Below are 20,370 nucleotides of genomic sequence, written 5' to 3'. Positions count from 1 at the left end.
TCAAGGGTCAACCTTTACAAGCATGTTGTATTTCAGTAATTCATCAAAAAAGTTGGTCTATCAATCGAAACTTGTCAATAATTCACTAGCACCCCGACATCCTAGTCACCATATTGTGGTTTTCATCCCCACTGACACCACCTCACTAACTGCTTGAAAACATTAACTTCTAAACATTTTTGAAAAATTGGGTAGGGACCTTTCTTTCCCACTGAATTAAAAAAAAAAAAAAACTTGAAGCGATTCTTTTCTATCATCTCGACCTAGAGATCCATAAATATGAAAAGAAATATTTTAAATCATATAGTGGATCTTGTATTGTACTTTCTGGACCATCCATTGGTACTTTTCTAATTTTCATAAATCCACTCGATCTGTACTATATTTAGACCTTTAAATTTTATAATTAACGGTAAAAATGGATTTTCAAGTCATAGAGGGCCTTTTGGCACCAATACTACATCTTTTGTTACAGTTTGGAGGTGCCCCTTACTTTCATTGTCTAGTGGTGAGGCCTTATACAAACAGTCCCTATTTTCAGAGTGGGTGAAAAGAGAATACACCACTCGATTATAATTCACCACATCCACCCCCATTTATGTACAATGAGGTTTAAAATAATGAAGTGAAGCTCCATCAGCAGATACAGCTAGATCCCACTGGATCACAACAATGTGGTGGATGCTCCCATGGTGTATTATGAACCATACACCAATGACAGATGGTATATTTCCCCTCAGATGATTAAGTTTATAAACCTTTTTATGTCCATTTATTTTAAGGAGAATAATTCTGCCAAAATTATTACCTCCACACATAAAATTAACTCGGCCAAGTACTCGAGCCTAGAAGAGGGTCCTACTAGCGAGTCTTTTTTTTTTTTTTTTTGTAGGCTGTGAGAGTAGCAAGCACTTACCATTTTGAATCCCCAATTTCATATCAAGATCAAATAGGTTGCCAAACGGTTTCCCTTTTCTTTCAAATGACATCAATTGCCAATTTTCTTTGGAATTTAAACCATTATATAATGTGAAATACAGCTTAACGTAATTACATAATTACCAACAATTTAGTATTTCACCACTTTCCACAACGCAACTAAGATAGCAACTATTCTAACTCATTATTATTTGTCTTTTGAAGGGATTTTTTGAAATCAAATTAAAGATAAGTCAGAGATATTAAATAGTTCATTTTTTTGGTGCATTTTGTTTTAGATTTTAGAAAAAAATTTTGGTACATCCTAATTTGATGTATCATTTCTTAATAGACCCACAAGTTAGAAAAACATTAACTTTTGAAAAACAAAGCTATCCCCTAACCCTCTAGACCCATTTGACCCCTCCTTACAAAAATTTAAAGTCCCAAACAAAATTTGTAATGACAGGCTCTCTTTCCCTCTCACTTTTTATGATCTTCTTTTCCCCCTTGTTCCCCCTTTCTCTCCATCTCTCTTTGCAGAGCGGTTTCAACATAAACTGACTTAGAAGCAGAGGAAGTTTATTTATTTGGGTAAGCAGCTGGAGTAAATGCAGGACTAGGAGTTTGTATTGGACTTTGAGGAGGAGTCTGGATGAAATATTTTGGTACAATTGTCGACCGCATGGGTGACATAGGTTGTATTGGTAAAGAAGAACACCTCCTGCACATCTTTGCCGCCCCCAATGCAGGACCAACTACGTCCGAAGAAACAGTACAGTCAGGAAACCCGCTTATAGAAGATTTCAGCCAAGATCCAAATGCATAACCCGACCCAACAGATTCAGCAATTAATATGACCCTATAAAGCAAGATGCCTCCACAGTTCGTTGATATAACCTCACCATCATAAAACAAGATGCCTCCACAGTTTGTTGATATGACCTCACCACCATAAAGCAGATGCCTCCACAGAAAGATTCCCTTCTTTATAACTTGACAAGACACCTCTAATAGTGAAGATGTCCCTTTTCCCTGTTTGGGTTGATGTGACTAATTTAGGGTCACATCACGGTCACACCTCTACCTACGTGTCCTCTTCTTATTCCTCGAAGCTCGCACATGCCTCTACCGCCGACACACGTAAGATTCGCCATCGCAATCCAACGCTGTCACCAACGCTCGGCTATCTCCTGCACCAGCCACGTATCCCTCTTCATTATGCCATACAGTGATAGGACAACCACCTTATCCCTTCACCACCATAGAAGTTCCTTCGTCGTTACACCATCCCGTCTCAGCCACAGAAGTTCCTTCGTTGTTACGCCATCCCCTCTCAGCCACAAATATTCCTTCGTCGTTAAGACAACCAACCTCTTTAGTCGTCTATAAATACCTATTCCCGCAGTTGAAGAAGGCAGACTTCGCAAGGAATACCACTGAAGCATCAGAAGTTCTGCATAGTTGCTCATACTCTCTCATTCTCATACTCTCTCATATTCTCTTTTCTCATTTGCCTTGCTCTCTTTTCTGTAATTATAGGATAGTCTATACAGTTGCTATACAGTTGCTATTTCAGCGGTCTGTACATCAAAGTCGGTAACTTCTTAATGCTTTCGTAAATGTGTGATTGTAATATTTCCTATTTACCGTCTTACTATCCCTCTGAGTGGAAACAATTTTCCAGTCTGTGTATATGCAATCAGTAAGTCATACTAATCTTTTCTCTAATGCAATTCAAGTTTGTATTTATGTTTAAAATTCGTAATTATACTCATACTTTGTGGATTGTTATTGATATATATTGGCTTTCTGTTTTTATTCTCATATGTGCTTTTCTTTATTATATTACAATTCTGTATCAATTAATAGAATATAACTCTGTCATCTTTGCATATTTACGATAAAGTAAGTAAAGTAAGTAGGGTAGATCTTACGTCGAAATTGGTATCAGAGCAACACTCTGTTTAGAGTAATAATAGTGCCGCTAATGCCTTATCTAAGAAAACTTATTAAATTAATCCATTAGAGGAAGTTGATCCGAGAATTGAGGTTAGAGACGTTCTGACACCCTGTCTAAAGACCGTTAAGGCTAGGAGAGCCGCTGAGGTCGAAGAAAACATAAGAGGTAGTCACAGAGGACTGTCCAGATAACACTCAACCGCAACCTAATAATGGAAAAATTTAGTAAGAATCTATCTGATAAAGCAATTAGTTCCACTAGTAGTACTCTAAGAGTTAAAAATAAAAAAGAAATTATTATAAATGATATAGAAGCTCAAATTCAAAATTAGAATATACCAAAAGTTCCAATATCTGACGTATATTAAAAAGGGAAATTTGATTTAAAAATGGGATATGCTATTAAAACAGTAGAACAAACTCTATCTGTTACAAGTAACCAAGAGGATTTCCAATTATTATCTAATAAGATATTACAAGTTCATAAAACAATCAATTATAAATATCTTCATATAGGATTAATACAAATTGCAGTTAAACCTTTAACTCGTCTAGGACTTAATAATTCCATCCTAGTATGCTTACGTAACACTAGACATAATAGATTTTCTGACTCATTACTCGGAATGGTTGAATCTAGTTTATGTAGCTTATCTATTTATTTTAATCGTTTTTCTAATTATTCTGTATCACTTACAGATCCAAATATTCTAAATGTTTTATCACTAAACTTAAAAACTCAAGGATTTGATATGATGCTAGGTTTCCAAAATATAGCCATCATATATCATATTTATTTCAAAGTAATGAATACATTATGTCCCAATGTACTCCAAGTAGACACACGAGGACAAACTATATTTTTCCAAACCAACATAGAAAAATCTAATACCACCATACCAAAAACAATATCCTGGTCAGATATTATCTTACCAAAATCATGGTCCATTCATAATGAAAACCAACCATCTCAGACATCTATACAAAATATTCCAGATAAAATCATAGAACATACAGATGGAAATATTGAAATCCAATTTACCAATAATAGAACTACTATTCCTACGGATACAGTAGATTCTATATCTCTTTCCCACTGTTCTCCCAAAATTGAACCCTCAAGACAATCTGTTACTACATATAATCATAATCCACATCCAACAATCCCTCTATCTATACATAGTACTCCAAGTAGTACTCCACGAAGATTACAAATTGACGGAATAAGAAGAACATCAGATAATATTATTATTCCACAATATAAACAGGCTCAACAAGAACCTGAATAATTTGACTTCCTCCAAGTTCTACAAATCGAGGAAGAATTTGATAACCAATATGTAACAGATGATTATTTATCTGTTGAAAATACATATATAAGAGAATGGTATCTTGATAATTTTGAACCAAAATTAATATCTTTATTTCATAAAAAAGATAACAAATGCCGTAAACAAGGAAACAAGAGTAAGTGCTTTTTCACATGGTTAAAAGACATCTTACACCAATACTCTATTCCTATACCAGAATTTCATCTTCAAATACTTGAATCACAATATACTGTATTTAATCCAACAGAAGGAAAACCGATTACTTCTATCCATCATCCGGAAAAAAGTCTTAAAATCAAAGGAGCACCGTCCAATACTGATAATAAGGAAGAGGAATCAACCTCTCAAAATCAGATGGTCCTTTATGAAACTGTAGTTACTCCGTATAAATTAAACAATGCAAATATGTCCCGAATGGAATTACTTCCCCATATAATTGAACAAAACAATTATACAAACCTTTATCTTCAAACCCTTGGGAAACAAACAGTTCGAATCGAGAATTTATTAACTCCTACTCCTACAAGACAAAATAAACTTAAGAAAATTCTCTTTAAACCTCCTCCTGAAATAAATAAAGACAAATTCTTTATAGGAGATGATAATAAAACTCTTATGGATCAGTTAATATCAAAATTAGTACAATTAAAAATCAAAGAGCCCAAAAGAACAATTATTGAAAAAAACCCTGAAGCTAGTTCTGAAGACAGAGGAAAGGCAAAAATTCCTGTCCATGATAATATGGCTCTTCAAGAAGAAGACCCTGAACCCCAAATTAAAAATACTCTGTCAAATATGAAAACACCATTCACAGAACATAACATTTCTCCAGGCAGTATTTATCGAATCAATTATAGCAAAAATTGGTAGCCTATAAATGCAAAACCATATTGTAAAAGACCAACTCCTGTTGGCATACAATTAGAAGAAGATTTAGTTAGTCATACATCCACCTATACTGGTCGAACCATCAGTAATTAGAGTATTGATGGAATTTCAGACCATCAAATATTAGATACGATGCGACATATGACAATGAACGCATCAGCATGCAAAATAGCTGGAAGCCATGACTAGGAAATAGCAAAAGCCATAGTATCAAGATTTACTGGTTGGCTTAGATGATGGTGGGATTTCCATCTCAATGATCAAACAAAACAACAAATCTTAACAAATACCCGAAATTGGACAGCAAAGAATGAACATAACCAAGATATTTTATACACTGAAAGTGATGCTGTTAATACCTTGATATATACCATCGCCCTACATTTTATAGGCAATACTGCTATATTAACAGCAAGATCTGCTGACCTTTTATCAAACCTTAGATGTCCAACATTATCACATTATAAATGATATAAAGATGTTTTCTTTTCTTGTCTACTTATACGAGAAGATAGCCATTTAGATCATTGGAAAGAAAATTTTGTAGCTGGCTTACCCTATCTATTTGCTGAGAAAGTAAAAGAACGTTTAAAAGGTAAGCATGGTGGTACAATCAATTATTCTCAATATACTTTAGGAGAATTATCAGCGGAAATATGTGCAGAAGGATTAGCCTTATGCACAGATATGAAATTAAAGAAACAAATTGATAAACAAAATATAAGTGGCAAAAAAGAATTAGGAGATTTTTGCAAACAATTTGGTTATCATATCGACAAAATTAAACCTCATGATTTACATAAATTCCATAAACGGAGAAAACATAAATATAAGGATAAACCAAAACAGGATCAACCCCAGAACTTATCCAAACGAAAACATAAATTTACAAAAAGATTTGCCTCTACTAAATCATCTCAAAGAAATGATAAAAAACTTCCTGTCTGTTATAAGTGTGGAAAAGTTGGCCATTACAAAAGCCAATGTAAAGTTAAAAAGAAAATTGCAGCAGTAGCATTAGATGAACAAATTAGAAATAAAATATATGATATCATTCAAATATATGATTCTCCATCTAGTTTAGATTCAGATACAGCTTCTTCCAGTAGTAATACATCTTTTCTTGGTAACATCCATGATGAAGACCTGTATTGGTCAAATACAACAAATAGTTCAGAAAATGATGAAGATTTATGTAAATGTCCTCCTTCCTCCACTACTAAATGTCCTATTTCTAATATTCACACATTGACAAAAGAAGATAATCTCATATTAGATTTAATAGAAAGAAATTTTGATCCTGATGAAAAACGAGAAGTAATTACTCAGTTCATCAATCTTGCAAAAGACAAAATCAACACCCATCCCTTTAATCAAACCACCAGATGAATATAATTTTTTTGATATCATGAAACGTATAAGTCAGCATGAAGCTTATCAAAAAGAACCAATTATTGCTGACCTCAAGCAAGAAGTAAATACTGTCAAAGCAGAAGTTGCATACTTAAAAATCGAATACAAATTCTAGAACTCCAAAATGAAACCCCAGGATTAGATACTGATACAGATTCTATTGAATTTGATCACCTAATCAGAACATCTCATCCAAAGCATAGAGAAACATCAACGAGTAAATCTGTAAATGTTTTGAATAAAGTCATTACAAAAAAATGGTTTATCTTAGTTATAATTGTTATAAGTAATGAATATGAATTTCAAACTCTAGCATTAGTAGATTCAGGAGCAGATCTCAACTGCCTAAATGAAGGGTTAGTTCTTACAAAATATTTTGATAAAACAACCCAAATCTTGAATACTGCTGATGGAAGCAGACTGTTCATCAAATACAAACTGTCAAATGCTAAAATCTGTAATGAAGGCCATTGCTTCCCAACTACTTTCATAATGATCAAAGAACTCAGTCAAGCTATAATCCTTGGAGTACCTTTTCTCACCCTTTTATATCCAATGAAAATTACTCAATCAGGAATTGAAACTAGTATTCATGACACTTGCATTAAATTCGATTTTCTTGATAAACCAAAAATTAAAGAGATCAATACAGTTAAAAATCATATCAAACAGAAAGAGGATTTTTTAGGATCTTTACAACTTGAAATCAAACACAAGGTCGTTACTGAAAAACTCCAAACTGAAGATATGATACAAAAAATACAACAAATTAAAATTATTATTGAACAAGAAATATGTCATGAATTACCAACTGCTTTCTAGAACAGAAAACAACATATTGTTGGCTTACCATATGAACCCGATTTTAATGAAACAAAAATCCCAACAAAAGCTCGCCTATTCAAATGAATACAAAATTACTCCAAACCTGTCATACAGAAATCAAAGATCTCCTACAAAAGAAACTTATTCATCTAAGTCTATCTCCATGGAGCTGCTCTGCTTTTTATGTCAATAAGAATGCTGAGCAAGAACGAGGAGTTCCACGATTAGCCATCAACTATAAACCACTCAATAAGGTCTCACAATGGATTCGATATCCTATTTCTAATAAAAAATATTTATTGGATCGATTAGTACATGCTGTCATCTTCTCAAAATTTGATCTAAAATCAGGATTCTTGCAGATTCAGATAAAAGAAGAAGACAAATATAAAACTGCTTTTAATGTTCCATTCGGACAATATGAATGGAATGTAATGCCTTTTGGTCTTAAAAATGTTCCATCTGAATTCCAGAAAATTATGAATGATGAATTCAATCTTTATTATAAATTTATGATTGTTTACATAGATGATGTATTAGTCTATTCCGATTTTCTAGATCAACATTTCAAACATCTTCATACATTTATCAATACTATCAAACATGTTGGTTTAGTAGTTTCTGCAAAAAAATTAAATTTGTTCCAAACTAAAATCAGATTTCTTGGACATAATATTAATCAAGGAACAATTATCCCAATTGATAGATCAATTTTATTTGCTGATAAATTCCCTGATAAAATTTTAGACAAAACTTAATTACAACGATTTTTAAGATGTCTGAATTATATTAGTAATTTCTATCAAAATCTTGCTATAGAAGCTAAGCCTTTATATGATAGGTTAAAAAAGAATCCTCCACCATGGACTGATATCCATACTTTGGCTGTACAACGTCTTAAACTAAAGGCCAAAGAATTATCTTACTTAACATTACCGAATCCTATTGCTTTTCAAATCATTGAATGCGATGCCTCAGAATTAGGTTTAGGTGGCATACTAAAACGAAAAGATAATTCTGTTGAACAATTGATTCGCTTTACTTCAAAAGCATGGAATCCTACACAAAGGAATTACTCTACTGTAAAAAAAGAATTACTTGCCATAATACACTGTGTTACGAAATTCCAAATTGATGTTTTAAACCAACACTTCCTCATACGCACTGATTGTAAGGCTGTTAAGGACATTCTGCCGTAAAAAAATATTACCATCACTTGAGCCAGCCAATACTATTCCTTGCGGCTTACAGCTATTTTTACAAAATACTCATACAAATATGAATACATCTCAAGGTAACAATCATGGTAAACAACGAATGGACTTGGTACCTTGTCCCATATCTGAGCCTCTTATGCCCAATTCTTCTTTACCAATACAACCTGTCACCCATGCGATCGACAAATGTACCAGAATATTTCATCCAGACTCCTCTTCAAAGTCCAATACAAACTCCTAGTCCTACATTTACTCCAGCTGCTTACCCAAATAAACAAACTTCCTCTGCCTCTAAGTCAGTTTATGTTGAAACCGCATTTCTGGCTGATATACCAATATGCGACAAGCATATTAATATTGACCCAAATAAATTAGCTCCCTTGTATCTCATTAACCACTTGAACCCTCCAAATGGAGCCAAGACTCGTGAATGGTACGAAGCTGTACCAATGGAAACTGGTTTAGTATCCATTGTACATTTCTATCAAGGTAATACTAAAGTATATGCATATTCTAAACTACAGATTAAAAAATTATTATCATATGAGGATTGGGGATGTAATCCTATGCAAGGCAAAAAGTTATCCAATCCTGAATTCCAATACAAATATTATAAATATGCTGAGTATATTGAGGCCTGACATAAGGTCTTTGCATACCAAAATCCAAATAATACTTATTCATGGTACGTCCAGTTTAAATTCCCTATCTTGGAACGGTTCCCTAGTTGGTTCCGACATTGGTTCCTGATATGGGGATCGCATACTAAAATATTACCAGATCCTTTTCAAGCCTTTCAAGATAAATTTGCCTCTCAATATACTAATATGACCCAACATGATTATCACCTTTATTTTATGGCCATTTATCAAATCCCATGGATTCTGAAATGAGATTATACCTTGTTTGAAAAATAATACCAACAATTTTGAATATGTCCCTCGCATTGGTATAACCATCAAAATCAAATAGTGGGATATTTACAGTAATAATCCCTCCACGTTAACACTCAAACACATACCTTCTCCATGTAACATAATTCCTCAATAACATAATACTGTCAGTCTTCCTACTTTTTCTGTATATCTCAAAAAAATGCGACTATCACATCCAAATGCCACTCTCGCAGAACTAGAAGAACACCTCCTGCACATCTTTGCCGCCCCCAATGCAGAACCAACTACGTCCGAAGAAACAGTACAGTCGAGAAACCCGCTTATAGAAGATTTCAGCCAAGATCCAAATGCATAACCCGACCCGACGGATTCAGAAATTAATATGACCTTATAAAGCAAGATGCCTCCACAGTTCGTTGATATGACATCACCATCATAAAGCAAGATGCCTCCACAGTTCGTTGATATGACCTCACCATCATAAAGCAAATGCCTCCACAGAAAGATTCCCTTCTTTATAACTTGACAAGACACCTCCAATAGTGAAGATGCCCCTTTTTCCCGTTTGGGTTGATGTGACTAATTTGGGGTCACATCACGGTCACACCTCTATCTACGTGTCCTCTTCTTATTCCTCGACGCTCGCACATGCCACTACCATCGACACACGTAAGATTCGCCATCGCCATCCATCGCTGTCACCAACGCTCGGCTATCTCCTGCACCAGCCACGTATCCCTCTTCATTATCCCATACAGTGATAGGACAACCACCTTATCCCTTCACCACCACAGAAGTTCCTTCGTCGTTACGCCGTCCCGTCTCAGCCACAGAAGTTCCTTCGTCGTTACGCCATCCCCTCTCAGCCACAAATATTTCTTCGTCGTTAAGACAACCAACCTCTTTAGTCTTCTATAAATACCTACTCCCGCAGTTGAAGAAGGCAGACTTCGCAAGGAATACCACTGAAGCATCAGAAGTTCTGCATAGTTGCTCATACTCTCTCATTCTCATACTCTCTCATATTCTCTTTTCTCATTTGCCTTGCTCTCTTTTCTGTAATTATAGGATAGTCTATACAGTTACTATACAGTTGCTATTTCAGCGGTCTGTACATCAAAATCGGTAACTTCTTAATGCTTTTCTAAATGTATGATTGTAATATTTCCTCTTTACCTTCTTACTATCCCTCTGAGTGGAAACAATTTGCCAGTCTGTGTATATGCAATCAGTACTTTACTTACTTTATCGTAAATATGCAAAGATGACAGAGTTATATTCTATTAATTGATGCAGAATTGTAACATAATAAAGAAAAGCACATATGAGAATAAAAGCATAAAGCCAAGATACATCAATAACAATCCACGAAGTATTAGTATAATTACGAATTTTAAACGTAAATACAAACTTGAATTGCATTAGAGAAAAGATCAGTATGACTTACTGATTGCATTAGAGAAAAGATCAGCATGACTTACCTCCACACATAAAATTAACTCGGCCAAGTACTCGGGCCTAGAAGAGGGGTCCTACTCGAGCGAGTCGTTTTTTTTTTTTTTTTTTTGTAAGCTGTGAGAGTAGCAAGCACTTACCATTTTGAATCCCCAATTTCATATCAAGATCAAATGGGTTGCCAAACGGTTTCCCTTTTCTTTCAAATGACATTAATTGCCAATTTTCTTTGGAATTTAAACCACTATATAATGTGAAATACAGCTGAACATAATTACATAATTACCAACAATTTAGGATTTCACCACTTTTCACAACGCAACTAAGATAGCAACTATTCTAACTCATGATTATTTGTCTTTTGAAGGGATTTTTTGAAATCAAATCAAAGGTAAGGCAGAGATATTAAATAGTTCATTTTTTTGGTGCATTTTCTTTTAGATTTTAGAAATTTTTTTTGGTACATCCTAATTTGATGTATCATTTCTTGGTAGACCCACAAGTTAGAAAAACATTAACTTTTGAAAAAAAAACTATCCCCTAACCCTCTAGACCCATTTGACCCTTCCTTACAAAAATTTAAAGTTCCAAACAAATTTTGTAATGACAAGCTCTCTTTCCCTCTCACTTTTTACTATCTTCTTTTCCCCCTTGCTCCCTCTCTCTCTCCATCTCTCTCTTTGCATTTATAAGGCAGAGCGTTTATCAATTATTGACTCACTAACAATATCATGTATCCTTTAAGCAGGTTACGTGCCTTTCACGTCCTAAAACATGGCCTCATATATATATATATATATATAGAGAGAGAGAGAGAGAGAAAGAGAGAGAGAGAGAGGGAGGGGGGACATTACGGTAAAGAGATATAGAGCAAGAGAGCCCATCATTTTGAAAATTGTTTGAGACAAAAAAATATTATAAAATAAGATGAAATGGGTTTAAGAGGTTAGAAGATAGCTTTTTTGAAAAGCTAATGCCGCTAACTATATTTTCATGTTCTTGGTTATTGAGAAATGCTACACCAAATTAAAGTATACAGAAAAAATTTCCCCTATGTTTTTGGGGGTTACTTTAGGCTTAACAACATTAATCAATAACAAAATGGTCACTTTGTTAAACAAGCATTGGTTATTTGGTTAGCATGCTTCATATATTTTATTATTTTATATTTTTTTCTCTCGTATTATGTATTTACGCACCAATCCTATTTTAAACTTGTTAAGTACATGGGATCCGATATTCAAGGTTCTAGTTTCAACGTTTATATTTGGGGTTCACAAGATCAAAACAAGTGGTATGAGAGCGCAATATTTCTAGTTTCAGCTTTTATTATTTTTTCTTATGCTTCATTATATTTTTACTCACCTATTTTGATTTTAGCTTGTTAACTATGCAATCTTAGCGGGATGCCAATATTCTTTTTTTGGGTGAATCAATGGAGATATCGAGCTCCTACCAGTTTTATTAATAAATTAGGAATATTTTACATGAACAATTCTTATACAACCCTTGACAAGGGAACACTAGCAACATCACGTAAAATAAAAGGCGTTACAAAGTCTTGGGGGAGAGTACGCCACACCGTTGCTGCATTCATAAAAACCGCTGCATTGGTCAAAGAATCAGCAGCCATATTAGCCTCTCTAAGCATGTTGGATCCTCCATTGATGATTAGCAAAAGATATAAACTTAGATACACAATTAGCCAACATTATACGTAATCTCCAAAAAGGTTTGCAACAGCCATTCATAGAATTATACAGGCCGCCAATATTCTCTGTTGCATTTAATTTCGAGTTCCCAAAATCAAAACAAATGGTATAGGCTTTTCAATCAGTTTACAAACCTTCCCATAACTAATTACAAAATAACTAGCCACATTCATTTAGAAGGAGAAGAAGAAGATAACTACAACCATAACCCATAACTTAGAGAGATTAAGCGCGATACAGAGAAATAAACATGACCTAACTCCTAAATTTTTACATCACATTTCAATGTTGGAGCGTATTTAAACGCCATAATCTCCGCATGTAAATTACTCATCTGAATGAGTTCAAGAGAACTAAAAAAAAAAAGAAAACACAGATGCACTCTAGAAAAAAAGTGTAAAAATCACTATGCAAAATACACCTGAGGTTTGACCACAGATCATTCAGTGTATAGAAACTAAAAATGTTTGTTTCATGAGGTTTTTTTAAGAGGGTCTTCTTCAAGAAACAAAATGAGTTTATGTGGGTCCCGTGCAAGCAAGTGTACATATTGCGCCCGCAAGAACACAGTACAAACCGATTAAGAAGGAAAAAAAAAATGAAGCCTTTGATCACTCAAGAAGCAGGAGGAGGCGAAGGAAGAATGGGTCTCTGATCAGGTATATTGTGCCTCACTCTGTTGGGTTTGGGAGGAGTGGGGTAGAAGATCGGTCTCCCCACCTTCATCCCTGCAATCACCATAGAAATTTGTCTTAGTGACAACCTAGAAAAAGCACAACATATTACTTCTGAGGATCTCTCGCTGTTCTCACTTGTACATGCACAGTACCAGTGTATCAAGGCTCGGCCGTCTTGGACTCTGCCGAGTTATTTGGTCTCACTCTATGAAGGAGACGAGTTTGATGGTGCTGCACACCTATACGTGTATAGTTTGTAGATATTAATTTGTCTTTTTCGAATGAAAAAATAGGATCACCGTAATGTATTTGGGATTTAGCTTCTGCCAAACTTGAGAGAGCGAGCACGATTAGAAGGACCATGACATGCCAGCGCACGCACTTCAACACTTTCATCTCTTTTTCTCTCTCTCATGCTTCTTACCCAATTTGATAGCCTAATTTATAGAGAAATCCTAATGATGAAAATACTACTTGCATATTGCGTTAGTAACCCATTAAAGAACTAAAAATGGTGGAATTTCCACTTAACTTGTGGGAGGATTTTGTCCACACGGGGAGTGTCTACCAACTGTCCCCCTTCTTTTGTTTTTCCTGTTTCTTTTTTTGTGATTATTTAAAGAAAAAAGTTTATACAAAACCGAGGCTCTAAACAATCAAATTAGAGCCCATCCCAAAAATTTCACTAGAAGAGGTTGTTTTGATGCCCAAATATCCTCAAATTGATCATCTCGACATCAAAATACATGGACATGAGAAAAAAAATGGATTTCAAGATTTGGAAATAGTACATCTTGTAACGCATTTTTGGATTGTCAATTTTCAAGATTTTAAAATTTTTATAGATTTGCTCGATTTACACTATTTTTTAAACTTGAAATTTTATAATCAAATATGAAAATATATTTTAAGGCTCTCACAAAGATTTTCAGTATTGAAACCATATTTCTCAGCACTATTTAAAGGTGTGCTTTACTTTGATTGTTTAGAGCCTCGACTCTATACAAATGGCACCCTTATTTAGAAGAATTTTGAATCATGACCGACAGCTTTAGTGTGCGTATGTTTTTATTTTTATTTTTTAATGAAAAATGTGATTAGTGTGTGTTCATTTTTATATTTGTGGCTTTAATAAATAAGATATTGCTTTGCCATAGTTGGTAGGTGAGGCATTTTCAATTATGGTACCTATCCATGTGAGCTAGCTTCATTTGAAGAAACGATTTGCCCGAACCCACCCAATGTGTGTCTAGTGCTCAGAATGCATAGACTAGGACTCACACGTAATATATTTAGTGAGGAGCTTAATTCAAATCTCAAATTGCTTTTCATCTCCTATATACTTATTAAAGGGCATGGTCGGATAATAATTTATTTTATTCAAAATAGACTAATTTATCCAAAATTAATGCCGTTACCACTATTGTCATCATCCAAGCATTATCACAAGATAGATTAATATATTCTAGATAATATTATTTCGTTAGATATTTAGTATATGCCTTATATTGGGTAATGTATTTAATTATTTGATTTTTTTTTTCAGCTACTCGGTAAGTTTTAGCTAAAAACACGTTATTCTCCACAAATTATTGTAAATGCAATATTTTTTTTAAAAAAAGTGAATTATATGTAAAACCGCCTATAAGTCATCTCAATTGACTTTATAATAGACACTACCAAAGACACAATAATCTATTATCATGAATAAGTTTATTGAAAAGGAGAATTATCAGCCATAATAAAATGGGTGCAGTTTGTATAGAGCGGAGGCTCTAAACAATCAAAGTAAAGCTCACCTTCAAATAGTATCGAGAAATGTGGTTTCAATACTGGAAATCTTTGTGATAGCCTCAAAATATATCTTCATCTTGATTTATAAAATTTAAAGCTTCAAATATAGTGTATATCGAGCAGATCTATGAAAACTTGGAAATCTTGAAATTAACGGTCCAAAAATGTGTTATAAGATACACTACATACAAAACTTGAAAACCATTTTTTTTCACATGTCCATGCATCTTGATGTCGAGATGATCAATTTGAGCATCAAAACAACTTCTTCTAGTGAAAATTTTGAGGTAAGCTCTAATTTGATTGTTTTGAGCCTCTGATCTCCTAATAAAATACACCCCTAGAATGAAAACATTAATTTTTCAAATATGTGTACTTTTTCAAAGAGGTTTTCTCGAGGCATTGCATCCTAGCTAAAATACGACCTAGGTAAATCATACGTGTCCTTCAAACCAAAAGTTAAGTATTTGGAGAAATCAATATTTCACTATTTTCTTATTTGAGTGATAGGAAAATAACGTCATTTTTGCTTTTGAGTTTAGGACATGTTGCTTGTAGTTAAAATTGCACTAAGATCCCGATATTTAAATATAAATTATAATTAATGTTTAAACATGGATGCAATTTTTATAAGGCCTAGGCTTTATGGCAACAATGTAAAGCTGTCACCTTAATTTTCATCAGAAAGCACCTTGGGCATGGTAAATCTCTATTGTCGTTCTAACATTAATTTTCAATGCCGACTATAAAATTTGAAATTTAAATAACAATACAGATCTTGTGATATATGCCAGATAATGTGTTAGTCATTCAACTCGTATGAGTACCTCTCCTCGGTGCAAGACTTAGCCCGAGGCAATCTTAGGTAGAATGCCTAGAAGTAAGTGCTCTTCTTTCTAGGGTGGTGCTCCACACCAATGCTGTATCACTCTTGAACAGCCTTTGCTTTAAGCTCTTAAAAATGCACCTTGCTTTGAGGAAAAAGTTAATTACGCAGAGTGAGTGAAAAATTCAATGTCGTGGCCTTGAACTTGGGGATTCATTTTCACTGTCGGTTTAGGACCTTTATCTAATCAATCACCGTGAACGTTTTGAATCGATCTATTTAGGACCTAGCTGAGGTGAGTTATTTGGACGAATCCGAGTAGCTCGCTCGAGTTCAACACATTTTTTAAAAAAAAAAATGGAGAAAAAAATAGTTATATATAATATGTGAAAGAAGAACTCGTATGATCTAGCTGAAGTATATAACAATTTTTTTATTATTTTTAAATTCTTTTTTTTTTTTCAACACGGTCTAGTTCATTTACAAGTAGTCAATTTACAATATAAAAACTTCAAATAAATATATATATATATATATATATATATATATATATATATATATATATATATATATATATATATCTCAAGAACTTGAAGTCATTCAAAACCTTTTTTTCAATAACAAAGAAAAGACACAACAAATAAATATAGAAGACACAAAAGATGGTGCTGGATATTACCTCAACCAGGCTTATTACATCCCATATTGAGTTTCCTCATTCCAATAGTGCTCGAGATCTTTGATCGGTCACTTGATTTCTCTTTCTTATGGCAAAACGCAATCAATACACATGGATCTCGATCTAAAACCACCCACCTAAAACCTTAATATTTAGGCCTAATTCAAACACATGGCTTGATCCTTATGAGAGACAAAAATCAAGAAATAATGGAGAAAACTACTAGCCAGAGATGATCCCTTTTCTGCCCACAAAATCACATAACCAAAACCTAACTTGATTTAAACCCCGTGAGAGAGATTCAAGTTTAAAACCTAGCCTAGCTTGGGCGTGCACCCTCCTTAAGATATTTTTTTAGATAGTGTGAGAGAGAGAGAGAGAGAGAGAGAGAGAGAGAGAGAGAGAGAGAGAGAGAGAGAGAGAGAGAGAGAGAGAGAGAGGTAGGCTAAGGTGGGGTGTGGTCCTTTAGGTTTCTTGGAGAGAGAGAGAGAGTAACCTATGTGGGGCATGCCCCTTAGAGAGGCTAACGAGAGATATTATATTTTAGAGAGAGAAGAGAGAGTAAGTAAAAGGTGTAGAGACAAGCGAGGAGAAAGATCCCTTTTATAGAGTTTTCATACATTGTGGTTTACCAAAAAATCGTAGAAACAAACCTTGACTGTCGATCTAATGAGACTTGTGGGGTGAGAGATGTGAGTCATCCATTCCCTAGATCCACCATCAAGATGCTAAGGAATGTACTAGAACCTTATCTTCCCCTTTCTAAACCCATTTCCATCAAATAAGTTAAATAAGAAAAATATTTTTTTACTTTATCTAATAGCAAATATTCATTCCCTATGTCTCAATTAATCATTCTTGATTGATTTTCTAAAACCACATATTTCATTCCCTTATTGCAAGTAGGCTTCTCTCTACAAATGAAAGTCAACTAGCATGAGATGACTCTCACAATATTTAGCAAGAAAATGTAATCCCTTATGGGTGGGGCATGCCACCCTTTGGTGGCCACCTCACCCAATTATCCTATGTGATTTAAATGGGCCTCCAATAATTATGGAGGGTCCCACATATTTTAGAAACAATAAAAATTAATTCTTAGATTTTTCAAACCTCTTAGTTTATTTAAAACTTTAGAAATGAATTTCTCTTGATATATAAATGCAAATGACAAAATTAAAATATCAAAAGATTTATAAAATTCAAATAAACATTCTAAAAGTTAAATAACATAAAATTAATTAAATTATATTAATTTTAATGGGAATCGGATCCAAATAGGTCAGGATTTAATCAACACATAGGAGTACTCCACCTTCAATTGTGGACTACGATCCACAGTAGCTTTATCAAATTAACCCAGTAGTTCACATGACCCACAGTCCATTGTAGAGGCTCATGACCCACAGTCCATTGTAGGGGACGTAATTTCAAACTAACTCAATAGTTCTCATGACCCACAGTCCATTGTAGGGGACGTAATTTCAGTCTGTGGAATTCAGGTTCTCATGATCCGCCAAACCATGATACAACCATGACTCTATGGTGTATATAGGTAATCTCTTGCACATGTACACGTTTCACCCTCAATGATGGATTACTATCTTAGTACGACTATCTATGTCTATGTCGTGTGATTTTACAACGGTAAGGTTTTAGTCATGTCTTCATATATTATTCATCACACATAAGGGTTACACAGTTCCTCGGCTCCCATCCTAGCATACTCGAACATCATCAAGTGCTAACCCACTAAAGTCTCTTCGGTTTCATCTTTATGCCTTGGTACCTTGAGTTTTCTAACTTGGTTGGCCTAGCATGTCAAGCCTAGTCTGAGTATTAGCAAATTACATTTGCCTAGTATGGTCCACAAGAGAACCACACTCCTACTGAGTTTATGATTCATTAATTAAAATATTTATACAATCTCTTTTAAAGCCTTTAAAGTCCACATAAACCCAACAATATGAGTGCCAATTTTGTTAACAAAATTGTAGAATGATTGTTGGTTAATTTCCTTCACATAAATAGATCTCTTTACAAGTGGTATTGAGTTCCATTATTATAACAATGTCCATAGCTCATTGTTTTTTAAAGAAAAGGAAAGAAAAAATAGTTATATATAATATGAGCGCCACTTTTGTTAACAAAGTTGGTAAATGACATGGTGGTTAGTTCCATTTACATAAATGGACCAATTTAAAAGTGGTATTGACTTCCATTCTTGTAGACCATTCTCGTAGCAACGTCTATATGCAAGTGTCTAGCAACGTCTATAAATAAATAAAAACGTCTACAAATAAATAAAGCATACCTTAGTGGAGATTTGAAACCCAACTGGAGCAAAGTTTATTTATCAGAGCTGACCAGTAAACCATTCAAACATATTTGAGGTAAAATTTCATTCGTGTAGTAACGTCTATAAATAAATAAAACATACCTCAGTGGGAATTCAAAACTCAACTGGAGCAAAGTTTATTTATTAAAGCTGACCAATAAACCATTCGAACATATTTGATGTAAAATTGAGATACTTAATGGTATATTTAAAGTTCAAAAAAATGTTGTACAACCTACTCGGCCAAAACTCACCTCGCCGAATTACTCGGCCGAGTCTCATGAGAATGATCACCATGGTTTTTGTTTTCTTTTGATCCATTGAATGATATGGGATTGTGTTGAGGATCCATGGTTCAAACCCTAACCATAAACTACGCATATTCATGCATTTATAGTCAATCTCAGTTCAATGGTGAATGTGAAGCATTTCCTGTTTTCACTCAAACTTTTGGCTTTGATTCGCTTTAAAGTCATCTCGCAAATGGTGTCAATGTTTACATGATCTTAGAAGATAATGAGGGAGGATCACATTTGCAACATTTCAGGTCAGAATGTTTTGGGATTTGGTGGAACTGGACAAAAGAAAGCCGGAAGGCCATGAAGTATGTTGCAGCCAACAACACCTTTCTGACTCTAGATTCAATCTTTGATCCAACTCTCGTTTCAAAATAAGCACCTTCAAGATGTTGATTTTCACTTCGGTGGTGTGAAAAATGAGAATTCTTCTCAAATCTTAGCTTGGTCCCCCGTAGGTTTTGCGAGAAATCAAAGAAACATTGTATGGGACCGTTCTGGCATGTGTGCTAGTTGCAGCCATGTACATCAATTGCGATCTAAATAGTGCAACCCCAATCAATCAAAATGGTGGTTTTGATCTCGATAACTTCATAAAGTGGATGAAATGGGGTCTGAAAATTTTAAAGAGCGAACTTGGGATGCCTTGCATTAAAGTCCACCAACTTTTACCCCAATTTGAGAATGGGGTTGGGGTCATGGTGGTAACATCATTTGTGCCATAACTACTAGGGTTTAGGTTTTCATTATCACTTAACGCTTCAAAAAACCATTAATAATTACAAAAAACGGATAAGGGCCGTCATCTCTATTGAATTATCCAAAAAAAAAACAAACATTTTATCCCATTTACATTTCATTTGATACTAGTCACTTTGTTAATTGGAGTATTGGACCCCTTTTTGATGCGCAGGCCATGTAAATAGTATCATAGTCGCTTGCAATGGGGGCCTCTAGTTTTACAACCATAAAATGGGGTTAATTGGCGTCAAAATCTCCTAAAATTTACAACCACAATGGTTTCTAAAACAAACTTTCGGACCGCCCCCAAAGGGGTAACCAACGGGCATTCTAACTAATTTAGTTCCCATTGAAACCAAAAGGTCAATCCAAGGTTAGCAACATTGGTTCACTCAAATGGCC

General features: G+C 34.4%; 1 long non-coding RNA gene across 1 annotated transcript; it reads right to left on the bottom strand.

The window, feature by feature from the left end:
* Positions 1-12,873: 12,873 nt before the first annotated feature.
* Positions 12,874-13,692, bottom strand: LOC148779009 (uncharacterized). The gene is made up of 2 exons (XR_016047463.1): positions 13,594-13,692; positions 12,874-13,345 (listed from the first exon to the last, which is right to left on the bottom strand). It is a non-coding gene; the product is annotated as an uncharacterized LOC148779009 (long non-coding RNA).
* Positions 13,693-20,370: the final 6,678 nt, after the last annotated feature.

The sequence above is a fragment of the Amborella trichopoda genome, chromosome 13 (genome assembly GCF_054954075.1).
Source record: "Amborella trichopoda isolate Santa Cruz 75 chromosome 13, AtrichopodaSantaCruz75HAP2 v2.0, whole genome shotgun sequence".
In the NCBI taxonomy this organism is placed as follows: domain Eukaryota; kingdom Viridiplantae; phylum Streptophyta; class Magnoliopsida; order Amborellales; family Amborellaceae; genus Amborella; species Amborella trichopoda.
This window is presented reverse-complemented; position numbering and strand designations above follow the sequence as displayed.